The 14,964-nt window shown below is 43.3% G+C and overlaps 1 long non-coding RNA gene across 2 annotated transcripts in view; it reads left to right on the top strand.

Annotated features, from left to right (window-relative positions):
* Positions 1-499: 499 nt before the first annotated feature.
* LOC130493158 (uncharacterized) overlaps positions 500-14,964 on the top strand; it is a 30,002-nt gene continuing 15,537 nt past the window's right edge. The window contains exons 1-2 of one of the 2 annotated variants that reach the window (XR_008933950.1): positions 500-579; positions 13,564-13,617. This is a non-coding gene — a long non-coding RNA (uncharacterized LOC130493158). The remainder of the gene's footprint in view (positions 580-13,563; positions 13,618-14,964) is intronic. The other variant, XR_008933949.1, reaches the window with a different exon arrangement.

Raw genomic sequence — 14,964 nt, 5'->3', positions numbered from 1 at the left:
GATTGAGAACTAGGGTAGATTCAGTGTTCTTGAATGCATGAAGAGAGCTGTACTCATATATACATGTACATGCATAGGCTCTTTACTCTTGTTTGAGTAAAAATGCACAGGTTGGGGACAGAGTTAGCCACCATGACGCTACTCCTCCCCATCCCCAGTGTTTGGAGAACATCTGGTAAATATCATCACCAGTGAAAACCTTTTGTTATTGATGATGCCTGAACAGAGTACATGTGGCTAAAGGGATTGTGGACATGCTTACTGGTGTAGATGTGAAATTGTAAGTAGTGTATCTGAAATAAATCTAAAACAAGTATTTGAATTTGTATAGCACCACAACAAATCTGAAGGATGTGAGTTTTATTTTTTATTTCAGTGCACTGAATTTGAAGCAGACTTCAAATTTTGAGGCACTCCTAGGAGTTAATTTGCCATATATAATATTATATAAATGTATTAAACATATTTGTGTATGAAATTGTATTTTCTCATCCATTCAGGGGAGCTACATCTATTGTGTACAGATGCAGGCAGAAGGGAACACAGAAACCCTATGCTGTCAAAATCTTGAAGAAAACTGTAAGTATCATTTTCCTACCTTTAGCTAGAGTTATGTTGTACAGGATTAATTATAAAATACAGATTTATTCATTTTGCTTACTCCACAGTTCCATAGATTCTTCTGCTTCCCTTGGTTGAAACAATGGATAAATGGAGCGAATCTGTTCCCGGAGGCTTGCTATGCAGCCATTCATCTTTTGTACGAGTAGTGTTCTATCTGTGTTCTTGTGTATGTTGTAAAATGACCATAGTACAGTGGTTCTCAACCTAGGGGTCGGGACCCCCAAGGGGGTCGCAAAGTGTTTTCTGGGGGGTCGCCGCCACTGTCCTGGGATAGCTCCTATCCCAGGCTGTCCAGGACTAACCCAGACGCCCTGTAACCCTGATCTGTCCGCGAGGGCAGGGAAGACCCCAAGCAGAGAGGCGAGGAACTGGCCGACCGACAGCCGGAAGGAGCCAGGCTGCAGAGACGCGGCGGTGCGCCGTCGCACACCAGCTATAGCCCTGCCGCCCAGCTGAGAGGCGGGCGGGCCAGCCCTGGGCGCGGTCGCACCTGCGCCGGGAGGATGACGCGGCAGGATGTGTGGGAGGCCGAGGAAGCTTCCCTGGCTCGGCCAGTTCAGGTCTCGGAGGAGAAGAGGGCGGTCCCCCTTGAGGCCGCTACAGCCACGTTGTTTTTACTTTTAGCCACGCTTGGGTGGGGTGGGAGCTTCAGCCTGGAATCCAAGTGTGCATGTCTGTAGTGTTGCTTCGCTTTTCTGCCCTGAGTCATCAGTTCCGCTCTGTCCTGAGTCATCAGTTCCGCTCTGCGCTGAGTCATCAGTTCCGCTCTGGCAAGGCCAAGGGGGAGAGAGTCGAGGTGCATGCGCAGTTCAGGATTTCCCCCTCGAGCACGCAGGTTCGGTGAGGTGCAGAAGGAGCGGTGACTGGCGGAGGGGAGAAAAAGGCACGAAAAGTCTGAACGGGATAAGCGGACCTCAGCTCTTTTCTGGCCCTTCGCTCTCGTGAGGTGATTAAACAGAGCTCCACTTTGAGGGATAACTGCAGTTCTGTGCACAAGCAGAGTCCCAGTCACAAGAGAGGGGGTTTCCTCGCGAGAGCCCCGGCCTGCTTGGAAGAATTTTTGGGGAGAGAGGGGAGGACAAGGAACGCAGTGCATGGTCAGAGGCACTATTTCCTCCGTGCCAGGAAAGGTTGCCTCGCCACACAGTCACAGCCGCTATGCAACAGGTGGTAGTACCGTTTGCTTGTTTGTTTTAAACTTTAACATTTAAAGTAATTATATATATGGATACCCTGGACTGCCAAAAAAAAACAAATGTGTTTTCTTTATCCTATTGAAAATGTCATTTATGCAAATTTATGCAAATGTATGCAAATGTGACGAGGGTCGCAGGTTACTTGGCAATTATAAAGGGGGGTCGCGACTCGGGAAAAAAGGTTGAGAACCACTGCCATAGGAGAACATGAGTAGGACCTATAGTTTGATGACAGGATAAGGTCCTGCTGAGAAAAAAGAACCATGAGTCGAGAAAGAGATGTTCTGCAACTTGATCCCTATATCACAAAGGTTTTCTGGCTTGAGGGATGGCAGGATCTGTTATACAGAAACTGGAGCTACTGTTCAGGAATGAATGCAAGGTAGTGGAAGGATCTTCACCAAGATCATGTATAACAGGTCTGTTTAAGCACAAGAAGGGTATAATGCTATAGCCCTTGTAACTGTAAAACTGCAGTCTTTTCATAAGTCCCATGCCAGGATACTGCCAATGGCTTTGGGCAAAGGCACTATTTCTGCCTTTGGGACGAGATACTACAATCCCAGGATTTCAAAAGGCTAGAGTTTTATAATTTATTTATTTAGCTATTTATATCCTACTTTCCTCCCCAATGTGGACCCAAAGCAGCTTATAACATTCTCTTCTCTCATTCATTTTACTCTCACAACAATCTTGTGAGGTAGGTTAGAGAAAGTGACTGGCCCAAGGTCCTCCAGCAAGCTTCCATAGCAGAATGGTGAAATTTAAACCTGGATTTTTTAGAGAACATCTATGTTATTAATTAATCTTATTAATGAATTTTATTAATTCATCAGCATCTTTGGCTCTAGTATATTGGTGATTGCAATAAAAAAACCTGACCAGGCATTGCAAAAGACAAAAGAGACCCCCTCACCTCTGCAGGAGTTTATCGTATACCTTGCAGTTGTGGACAAGTTTACATCGGGACCACAAAACGCAGCATACAAACAAGGATAAAAGAACATGAAAGATACTGCAGACTTGGCCAACCTGAGAAATCAGCAGTGGCTGAACATGGACTGACCCAAACAGGACACAGGGTCTTATTCCAAAACACTGAAAAACTGGACAATTCTACCAACTATTTTGTCAGATTGCACAGAGAAGCCATTGAAATTCATAAACATCAGCACAACTTTAACAGAAAAGAAGAGAGTTTAAGAATGAATAAGGCTTGGCTTCCTGTCCTGAAAACCTCCAGACTAACAAAGACTACAGTCCACAATAGCCATGCGGATTAGCCTTGGATTCCACATGTTAACAGATCACTTCAGGATACAATGGTTCCACATTAACATACCACACCCTCATTAGCACATTATCTTGATTCTTACAGGACAATGATTTGCACATTACCTTTAATACTTTGCAGGACAATGACTCAGCTCAAACCCAACCCCCTTCTGACTATATATTACTCTTCCTACACACTTGACACTGAGAGACACTGTCCTTCAGTGTTACTCCTCTGAAGATGCCTGCCACAGCTGCTGGCGAAACGTCAGGAAAGAAAATACGAAGACCACGGTTACACAGCCCGGATAACTGCAAGAACCAATGAACTCTGACCGTGAAAGCCTTCGACAGTATTTTAATTTCCTAACTTGCCACTAACAGCCCATTCCTCACCTTTTAGTGGCTGGGGACAGTGTAGCCAAGGCACTGCCACGGCGCCTCCAAACCCATTTGTCAGCCGCCAAAAGGTTTTAAAAAGGCCTTTCAGCGGCTTTTTAAATTTTAAATGGGGCATTTTGCCCCCATTGAGAAGAGCGAGGCTGTGCCTGCAAAAAAGCAAGTTGCAGCAACACCATTCTCCCTGCTGGCGTGCTGGGCTGAAAGGGAACAAAGGGCCTACTGGCAGCTCTGCCCCCCGCATGCCCCAGGAACGCCCCCCGGGATGCTGGCATGGGCCTTTGTGTCAGTGGGATTCCAGTGGGAGGCCCAGCTGGCATCACTAGGTGGTGCTGCTGCGGCAGCGCCGGGAGGATGGCATCCAAGCCTCCCTGCCGGCGTCTGACCCATCCTGGACAGTGTAAGTAATGCCAGTGCAGGGGGCCCGAACGCCCCTTCCCGGCCTCCAAAGGACTTTCGTCCTTGGAGGTCAGGAATGGGCTATTAGGCTAATAATGTTGACACAGAACACAGATTTCTCACCCCCACTCAGCTCTCTTCCCTCACACACACACCCCAACTCTCTCTCCCACAAAGCTGCTCTGAACCAATCAGTCAACTGCGTCCCCTGAAGCACAGCTACCATCCAGTCATAACACACTTCATTCACCCATCCAGCCCCCATCTTTCTTACTCTACAGGTCTGCATTTTAAATGGCATCAACATACATACGAAACTCCACATTAAAACCTAGAAATAAAACACACCCAAAATACTTACCAACTGAAAATATCACAAGTTGATTGAAAGCTGCTGAGACACATTATAAGTTGGAAGCATGATTGGGTTTTTCATGTCTTTTAGATGTGGGAAAATTCTCTTTCAAATTCTATTGCTTGTTCCAACAACAAAAATTGTTAATTACTACAAATTATTATAATAATTCATGTGGCTTTTCTTCTGATAAGAAACTTACATGTATCTAGACAGCTAGAGAAAATTCTTAGAAAGGGTTCATCTGAGGAATGAGTTTGAATGACCAATCTCATTTGATAGATGCTGTGGAAGTACTTCAAATCCAAATTTTGGTGTTAAGGCTAGCCAATGTAGCCAATGTAGCCATAAACCACTTCTGCTTATGTGTAGGATTGTTAATTTCCACTACAAATCAGTTAATGGAAGGCACTAATATACCTTGTTTATACACAATATATTGAAAATTGTGTATTATGAGTTAGATTCAAGCCCAGTAGCACCTTAAAGAACCAACAAGATTTTTGGGGTATAAGTTTTCAAAAGTGAAAGCTCCTTTTGTCAAATATGTATTATGGCAAGTTTTCTGGGTGCTGAGCATTTTATGGTATTTTTAAAATAGCAGGATTAAAAATTCACAAGAAGTATAGTCAGGAGATTCCTCCAGAGTTGGTGATTGTATAAGTGCCTGAAAACACCTGAAAACAGCTGCTGTTATCTCAGCCTCATATTTAGGTTTGACAACGAGTTCAGATAAGTAAGGGCATTTTCAGTGCAATAAATGGAGCGGTGTGTGTGTAAAAGAGTCTGAGAATTTAATACAAAAGAACAATGAATTCAAGTAGATGGGGGGCCAAGCCATCTGTCTTTATTTTTGTCCTTAATTTAAGGTGTATCCAGGCAGCAGGCACCATTTGCGATCTATTTGTGTGTGTACATGGTAACATATATCTCAGTAGAGAAAAATAAGAGTCACAAAAGATGTAAGCACTCAAAAATAACTGACAAATCTTGAAGTACTTGAGGAGAAGGGAATAAGTTCAATTTGGGTATCACATTAATTGTCAAGAGAAAGACAATGGACTGTGTGTCCTAACCACCATTCTGCTGACAGAAGAGGGAGAAAGGGGTGTTTTCACCTGATTACCTTTCCCATTGCAATCTCCCAACCCCTGTGGCTTTTTCTCCTGTGAATGTACTCTTCCCTGGGTGGTGCCTCTTCACAGGTCACAGGAAGCTGCTTAGGATGGAGAGGTGGGGAGAGATTTGCTTTCACTAGTGGAGTAGCCATAGAATACAACTAATTGACATTACTATTGACAAAGTAGGCCTTTTCAGGTGTCACGTTTGACCACATAGATGGGGAGAACATGCTGCACATGTAGTCACGCATGGGAGAGCAAAGTGCATATTTTCCAGCTTCAGATCACAGAAACCAGAACTGAGATTGCATTCCCCCTGTCAGACAAAATGCATATTGGCAGGACACATGTAGTCAAACATAATGACTGAAAAGGGCAAATGCTATTGAAAATTAAACAATGCTTTGAATTATTAGAAAAAGGTTAACAAATAATCATGAAAATATCATATAGGTGTCCTATCTGTCTGTCTAAGATAATGTGTGTAGGTCTAACCACTTCATCTTAAAAAAACAACAGAATTTCTTGACATGGGAAAAGGCAGGTTAGGTTATGAAAAGTTTTATGGGAAAAAGTCTAAACAAATTAAGGCTGCTCATGTTGGAGAATGGTGATTATTAGTTCTTCTAGAATAGTTTCTTGAATGACCAATTATTGTTCAGCATATTCAATATCAGCCAGGCGCATGCTTTAAAGAAATGTATGGTGCTCTTTTTCATCTATTCAATTTAGGAGGAGCAAGGAGAATGGCATGATTCAGACTACAATTCAGATCTGCTTGGGATTACCCTGTTGGTTAGATTTGGGGACTGAACTGGTCTGGATAAATGAGTTGCTGTTTTCTGAATTGTACTGTATAGCCCGAATTCTCCAGTTTCTTAGTCTGTATGCTTTGTGTGATGTCCCTCATAATAAAAAGGAACATGGAGCTAATTAGACACTCCAAAAATGGGAGGGTATCAATAGAAGCTGTTTGTTTCTCTAAAGATGAAAAGTACTGGAATATACATGAATATGTTGCTGTTTTGAAGAGAGAGTGGGCATGGGATGCATCCATAATAGGTTGTTAAACCACTAATACAATTTAGAGTTCCATGTTTTGAGAATTCATAGCTCAGATTTTGATACTAAACTGGTTCATGTGTTTGGAAGATCTTTCACACATTGAATTTCCCCTGGTGAGGAGCTAGAGAATATATTGCACTTTAGTAGCGTAGCACACTACAATAAATCAGCTCTGCTCTTTTTTACTGACTGTTGATTTTCTGTTCCATGTTACCTGAGTGTGATCTTCTGCAGTGCTACAGTGAACTCAAATATTCCTTAGTATCTGGTTTTTAGTAAGGTGCACAAAGAGTTGTGTTCACTTATGTTAAACTGCATATTTGCTGCCATTGTCACCTTCACTACTACTGCTCTAGTGACATTTTTTCCCTTTAAATTATTGCAACCTTTTAGTCCTTGTTTAATACCAGGGATGAATGGGATGATATTGTATCCCTACTGGGAATGAGGATTTCAGGCCTACATTAGTCATGTGGTTCTTGTCCACAGTCTTGTGATTGTACTTTTTGTGAACATTTTCTGTATCTTTCAAAATGTCCCTCAGCAAATCGCTGAAAAAGGAACACTTCAGTGCCGCTGAACATATTTTGCAACCTCACCCCTTTTGGTATTGAACCAATTTTTAAATTTATTTATTTATTTACGGTATTTATAATCTGCCTTTCTTACTGGGACTCAAGGCAAATTACACAGTGTAAATCAATATAATCAACAGGATGGGATGTTCAATAAACAGTCAGATTATCAGTTCATTGTCAGAGCTCTAAATTTCTGTTTGGAATAACCTGAATGAAGGTATATCTGCCTTTATCCCACCCATCCTCCCAGGAGCTTAAGGCAGTGCGCACCATTCTCACCCCTTCTGGTTTTAACTGGTGATTTCTGATGCCTGCAGTGCTGAGATTCCATTTTCCCAATTAACACATTCTTTGAACAGGATTTTTAACAGACCATCTTAACGCTGGCAGGATCTAGAGATGCGCACAGCTTGTTCACAGCACCAGTAACACAGAACAGTCTTAAATAGTTTGTTAATGTGACTGATATTCAGAGAATTGTCTTCTTTGGGGCCCCAGATCCCTTTATACAAAGATAGATATTTTTTTTTAGCATACACCCCTCCCCCTAATACCAAAGTCTGTTCAAAAAAGTTAGTGACTGCCCTGATTAATCTGTAAAAGTGTACCAGATAATTTCACTTGTGAAGGAATGGACTTGCAAGCCCTTCCCTGTTCCTTCTGGACTCTTGGAAGGTTGGACGAGCACCATGGCTACTCCAAGTCTCTGCTTGGTGCTGTCCCTTCCCTTCATTCCCCAAGTGTGCCAGTTACAAACTGGGTAACCACCAACTACCACTAATGACTCTTAGGAGTATCTCCTGCCAGATGGAGTTATACGCCTAACACTATGTACCTGTGTTGTTGTCCAGAAACCTTGCCTAGTTGCTGCACCTTCTGCTTTCCTCCTACAATCAAGTGCAGGAGTGATCTATTGCAACTTCAGGGTGGGGAACCTTTTTCCTGCCAAGGGCCATTCGCACAATTATAACATCTTTCAGGGGCCATACCAGGTGTAGATCTCCTGTGGGGGGAGGAGAGGCTAGGGTTGCCAGGTCTCCAGCCACCACCAGGAGGTTGGCAACCCCAGGGGAGGCCACCCAGAGAAGGCCTGCAGGGCGCCCCCACTCCCCACTCCCAGGTGGGAGGGCAGCCAGCGGTGGGCCCCAGAAAACGAGGCGCCAGGGGGGCGCAGCCCACAGCCGACTGGCAAGGGAGGAAGGAAAACAGAGAAAGAGGAAAAGGGAGGGAGGGAGAAAGAGAGAGAAAGGGAGAAAGAAATGGAGAGAGGGGAAGAAAGAAAGAAAAGGATGGAAGAAAAGAAAAAAAAGGACAGAGGAAGACAAAGAAAGAGACAGAAAAAGAGGGAGGAAGAGAAGGAGAGAAAGAGTGACAGAAAAAGAGGAAGAGAGAAAAGCCTCCCTCCCCCCCACACACACACCCATGCATGCCGGCCTGCGTGACCGGGCCCCAGCCACCCCACCTCCCCCCCCACACACACACACACACCCGGCGGTGCACGGAGCACCAAGCAACCGGGCCCCAGTCTCCGTGCACTCCCCCCCAGAGTCCATAAAAGCCCCCCCCCCAGCCCAATCGGCTCCCGCATGCATGCTCTGCCGCCGGGAGCCGCTGGCCTCTCCCCCCTCCCACTGCTCAACAGTCGACAGGCAGCGAGAGGGGCTTACAATGTGCCGCAGCGTTCCTGCACGCCGCAGCTGTAGGGGGCAGCCTTGGGGGAAGAGTCCCCTTCCCCTCTCGCCGACCAACAACCAACAGTCGGTGAGAGGAGGTCCAAAGGGTGCTATAAGGGCGCTGTAAGCCGTGGCCCCAGGAACACCCTTGGGGAGGGCCGCCCTGCGCCCCGCCTCCGCGGCAGGGTTCCGGAACTCCCGAGGGCCACAAAAAATGTCCTCGGGGGCCGCATACGGCCCCCGGGCCTGAGGTTCCCCACCCCAGTTTTAGAGCTATCGTACTCCAAGGATGGCAAGCGTTTCTATTGCCCCTCCCCATTAACATACTTCAGATTGCCAGACTGAATATGTGTGGTGAATTTCCAAAGATCAGTCTTAGAGAGCTCAAAATATTAAGAAGTTTAATAAAAGAATAAAATTGGTTCTTGTAGGTTATCCGGGCTGTGTAACCGTGGTCTTGGAATTTTCTTTCCTGACGTTTCGCCAGCAACTGTGGCAGGCATCTTCAGTGTTACTACTCTGAAGATGCCTGCCACAGTTGCTGGCGAAACGTCAGGAAAGAAAATTCCAAGACCACGGTTACACAGCCCGGATAACCTACAAGAACCAATGAACTCTGACCGTGAAAGCCTTCGACAATAAAAGAATAAAAGACAGCATATATTTTGTTCAAGCTTTTGGTCTTAGCAAGGGAACAAAGAAAAGGTGAAAATACAGAGACCTCTTTCCCTTCTCTAGGTACTTCCTAAATGATGTTTGGTTTAGGATATGCAAGCTTTACTTGAAGTTGCAATAAGTTAAATTTTATCATTACCCTAGATCTCCAGGTTGGGACATCTCTCCATTATCCCCTACTTGATGGACAAGATGGAGTCATTTGGTGAAAGCTTAAACCACCACAGCTTGTGTGCACCCAAAGAACTGTCCAAAATGGAAAAAAAACCCTTCTTCGTTTTCATTGTTGTTATAACCTGTCTTTCTCCCCTCCCCCTTTGGGATGGCCTTCCTGTCCCTAAAGAAAAGTGTCACTTTCGTCTTCCCAGCTTTATGGCTCTTTGATTTATCAGCAGGGGGTGAAGTACCAAGCCATTAGCATAAGTAAGAGCTTGAGTGCTCTGTGCTGGGAGCATGATGGTTCCTATCTCCTACCCCTCTCCCTTCTGCCAACTAACATCCTGCAACAGGGCAGTCACTCACAATAACTGGGATGAATTCTTGGGTGGAAGGTGTTTCTCCACAACACTTGCATATTTTAAGGGTTGCAGTTGTACGTATTCAATATGAAGACATAGTAGCTTCGTTCTGAGCCTAGTATTCCTTTACAAATATTGTGAGATACCCTTCTGGTCATTGGTTCTTACCTTTCCCTCTGGGAAAAAAATGGTCTAGTTGAGCAGCATTCCCTCTAGCAACTGGCAGTAAAAGTGCTCAAAATGCTAATCCATTAATCCGGATATACTTTCCAATGATGGTTTCTCCATGGTTTTTTTTTCATGACTTCATATGTAGTGCTATGTTTCCCCTAAGTCTCATTCTTGAATAGTGTTATGGTATCAGCACAGACTTAATGAGCAAGGAGCACTTCACCGTGGGTAAAATAAGTGTTAACACTTATTAATAAGTGTTAATAAATAAATGCCCATTAATAAAAAATGTAAAATCCAGCACAGAGTTCCCCATACGGGGAGAGATAAAGAGAACATGCATCTTTCTCAGGAAATAATATAGTAAACCTTTTCTAAAAAAGGATGTGGCTTTGCTGTAGGGACAGCGTATAATTGCTTGTATTTTAGATCCATAGTACTTTAAAAGAAGAAAAATATTTAATACTTATGCAGAATAGCAGGGAAGCACAGGGAAGAAAGCTCTGTCCCCAATTAAAAATTACATGTTTTTGAAAGCCCAGATTAGCCTGGGCATTATATGACTTCTCATTAGTGATATATTGGGCACCCTCCAGGGAGTATATGCAGTACTGATACACTTGGAGGATTTTAATATCAGTGGGAGGTGAGAGGAGAATCGTTTAACCAGTAGTACCAAATGAGATTTTGAGGAGAATATGTATGTCTGGGGGTGGGGGAAGATGTATGCTGTCATCACTGTAGAGGGGTCTTTCCAGAGAACAGCAAGAAATACATTTTTCCCCTAGTGCTAAACTAGCACAACCAGTTTTCAATGGTCAAATTGTGTGTTATGTTCAGTCCACATTATGTAGTCCCATTGCAAGAACCAAAATAGCTTCTATCTATACACACTGCATGAACTCACCATATAAAATGCAGTAATGCAAAACAACAACACTTATGGTGTGGGGGAGATATGTGAAGCAGAGAATGAATGGTGGGTCCCTAAAAATTTCACTGTATCTTACTTACCTCAAATCCACAGGGAATGATGGCATAGGTATGGGGGGAACAAAATAACTGTACATTTTGTTACTATTAATGTCTCAGACAATATTGAATAGTTGCCCACACAATAGCAATCACAATAGCAATGGCCACAGATTTTTCTGTGTAAAAGATACTGTAGGGGATCCAAAGGTACCTTTGCACAAGTGAAAGTCTCATTGACTCAAGCAAGATTGGTGGGTGTTGAATAGCTCCACAGCTTTCTCACTTGAGCTGAAGCCTCCCATGCTGCATCCCTAATTGCTGGGGTGGAGGGCTCTAATTCTCAGGAGCAGCTTTTTGGTTGATGCAGGAGGCAGCATAAGGCATGGAGAGGCAGGAAAGAGTTGTCTCACGAGCAGAGCTCCACTCATGGTTCTTTGAACCTAAACCATTGTGTTTTGAATGTTTGGAAAATGGGGTCTTTCTTGAGACATATCCTGATCTCATGCAACATTCATCAAGCTTGCACTTTCATTGCATGAAAGACCCTTATATTTAAGGTGGTTTGGTCCAACTATGATGAAATCCTTTCATATCTAAGAATTCTAGTCTAATGAGTCTTTACATTGCAACTTTTGAGTGGTGCATATGCAGTTGACTATAAAACAGCATATATTCTCATATTTTAGAAAGGATAGAGGCATCCAGTAGAGTTCACTGATTAATTTGTTTGCTTGTTTGTTTGTTTGTTTTATTATGTTCATAGATGTCTGTCTAGGGGTGGCAGCAAAGTTTGCTTTTTGCCAGCTGTCTTGCATTTTGTTGTCCCTAAATAGAGGTAGACAGAGGCTGGTCAACAATAAACTCTTATTATAATCTGTGCCAGATTCAAAGAACTCCCTCATGTATAATCATACACATGCCATCATAGCAGCATTGGAGCAGCTTCACTGATATGCAGTACATAAGTAAATACTCTCAGGCAGTCCTTCCCAACACAAAGTCAGACAACAATTCATCCCCAAAAAGCAGTCAGGATTAGTGCAGAAAGAAAGCCAACAATATATCATTACAATAACTTTGAATCAGCTTGCTGGATCTAAACCATATTCTGATTGTTTACAATAGTACAAGGGAATTGTACAAAGATTTATAATTTGTTAAGCATATTTTATTATTTTATTAATTCATGTATACCCTGCCTTTCTCTCCAATGGGGACCCAAAGTGGCTTGCATCATTCTCCTCTCCTCCTCTTTATCCTCACAACAACCCTGTGAGGTTCGCTACGCATAGAGTGTGACTGGCCCAAGGTCACCCTACAAGCTTCTATGGCATGTGTGGGGATTTGAACCTGAGTCTCCCAGATACTCGTAACGACCACACCACACTGGCTTTCATATGGGAACATTAGTAGTGGCATTGAATACTTTCCTGTGTATTACTTTTCATTATATTAGATTAAGCTTCCAATTTTTAGGAACTGAAACACTGTATGAGATACCAACAACCATTTACAAATAGTTAGAGTAGTCAGCAAGATGTGAAAAGTTCACACAAGGTACAGTGGTTATGCTTATTGTGTAAAAGTGGATAAATGAGCATATTTTATACAAGTTTGGTTGGATTCTTACAGTGCATTCCTGAGATGCGCCGGAGTCCAGGGCAAAAGTCCTTTAGGAGGCCAGGTGTTAATGGCCCCAACTTAAGCCAGCGTTAGTGGCCCCAAAGCCGGCGGGAAGGCTCGGATGCCAGTCGCTGGCCACTGCTGGCAAAGGCTGTGCTGGCATTCTGGCAGGGGTTTCCCTGGCGTAACGGCGTCCCGGTAGGCATTCCCAGGGCGTTCTGGTGCCAGCCTGGGGGCGGGGCCGCCTTCAGGTGGCTTCCAAAGCCCTTTCGGGCCGGGAACACCCCTTTTTATTTTTGGTAAGATACATCACCTTTTAGGTGTATCTTTTAGGTATACACCTTTTAGGTATACAGTGGTGTATGGATTTTTTGCGCCGGGAGGAGGTTTCAGTGGCACCGAAACCTCCTTTGGAGGCAGCGCAGCCACATTGCCTCCTAAGCCCAGCGCAGGCATTCCGCATGGGAATGCACTGTTAGTTGCCTTCTGTCTGTTTTCAAAGATGCAAGATTTTTCCAGTTTTCCCCCCAATTCCCCCTCTTTCTGCATACCCCCATATTGCACTCCTTAGCTGTTCTTGAGGGGCCTCCAGCGCCCAGGAGTCACATGCCAAGGAGCACCAGAAGCTCCAGCCGAGAGGTTGCAAAGATCACAGTGCTAAGGACCCAACACACAAATTCACAGTGAGATAAATGAGTTGTATTTTCTTTTAGTAAGAGCTTCCGGGGCTTGCTGCAATCGATATATAATAAATTTCTACAAAAGGTTAACTCTATTATATAATCACAGACTGTTGGTTAATACCATTAGCTAAATAGTACGAATGCATTCATTGGGGCTAGTGAAAGGGGATTAAAAACCAAGTTTTTATTTGCTACAGTGTTTTGGTAATTTTTTTAAAAATATGTTGTTTCAGGCTTTGCCTGCTGAGGAGCTCTGTGTTACTCTAAAGAAGTTGTTCCAAGAACAGGTATTGCCTTATTCATGTATATTTAGTATTAGGAAGAGTATCAAGTGGCATCAGAAAAAAAATCTATTGCAGAGTATTATTTGCCCAGTTCAGTGATCCTTTGCAAACCTAGGAGCTCACATCTGTTTGCACAGCCCCTTGTAGAAGGACTTTCTCCACACTCTTAAGTGAAGTGAATACTATAGCTAGAATTCACATAGCAATAAGGAGAATACTGGCCCTTGAATTGTGATAACAACTTGATTGTAATGAGAGACTGCATTTCATTGAGCCTCTGATGTGACATATTCTCTTTTCTTATAAGCCCACAGAAAGGAATGGTACTTCTGCAGTGGCCAATATGTTGCATTCATTACCGTACTAGCTTTCATTATTCCAGATCTCACATTCTTTTATTTGCATATGCCTAATTTGTATTGTTACCATGATGCTGAAACATTTAAGGACAACAGCAATGATATTATTCTCCTAATTGGGGACCTACTAGGCAAAAAGACATGCATACAATTTACAGGTACAATCACATCTCTGAAACTTGAACTCCATTGTTTATATTGTACGTGTATATATATATTCATCCTCTGGTACCACTGAATGAAGGGTGGGAAATGCCTGATGGAATTTTGAGCACTTTGTGAACTGGAAGGGGGTGGGGAAGCCTGCGGGATGTTCATAGTATGGAGAAGCACTGTGTACTTTATGCTTTGCTTTGTCAGGTTGTGGGATGAATTCTACAGAGACATGCAATATTCATCTTAAGTGGAGATGCAAAGAAAAACAAGTCTACTGAAGCTTAACAAACAATGATACTTTTCCTATTCTTCCTTTCTTCTCTTTTGTTTACCCTCCAGGCACTTATTCCCTACTCTCTTATTATAGCTAGCTTGCTGGGGCTTTCGAGTGTGAAGGATACCTTACCTTATGAGAAACAGCAATCTTTCTCCCAAACATCTAAACAAGTGAAATAACATTCTGTCTTTGAGCATATTTCTAAAATTAACTTTCTAGAGTTGCAGAAAGAAAATCCTCTGTGGCATACTGGGATTAGAGGGTTACTGCTGTCTCCTAGAGAAGTAGCTTGCAGGCACTAATGTGTACTGGAAGGGAAGGGGTCCTAGCCCAATAAAACAAAGGGAAGTCTTTCTTTATGTACACCTTGCTTTGGTATCTTAAACCTAGATAATTTTCTCAGGCTGACAGACAAATTCAGGATGAGTTGTTGATGTTGTCATCCATATTGGGGTATCATGTTGTTCTCTGATCTGTCCAACACTTCTCAAAATTACCTCTCTTTCTGATTTCTCTAGAGTACCTGCAACATTTCCACTACTCAGGATTACTAACAAA

The sequence above is a fragment of the Euleptes europaea genome, unplaced genomic scaffold, assembly GCF_029931775.1.
Source record: "Euleptes europaea isolate rEulEur1 unplaced genomic scaffold, rEulEur1.hap1 scaffold_77, whole genome shotgun sequence".
In the NCBI taxonomy this organism is placed as follows: domain Eukaryota; kingdom Metazoa; phylum Chordata; class Lepidosauria; order Squamata; family Sphaerodactylidae; genus Euleptes; species Euleptes europaea.
This window is presented reverse-complemented; position numbering and strand designations above follow the sequence as displayed.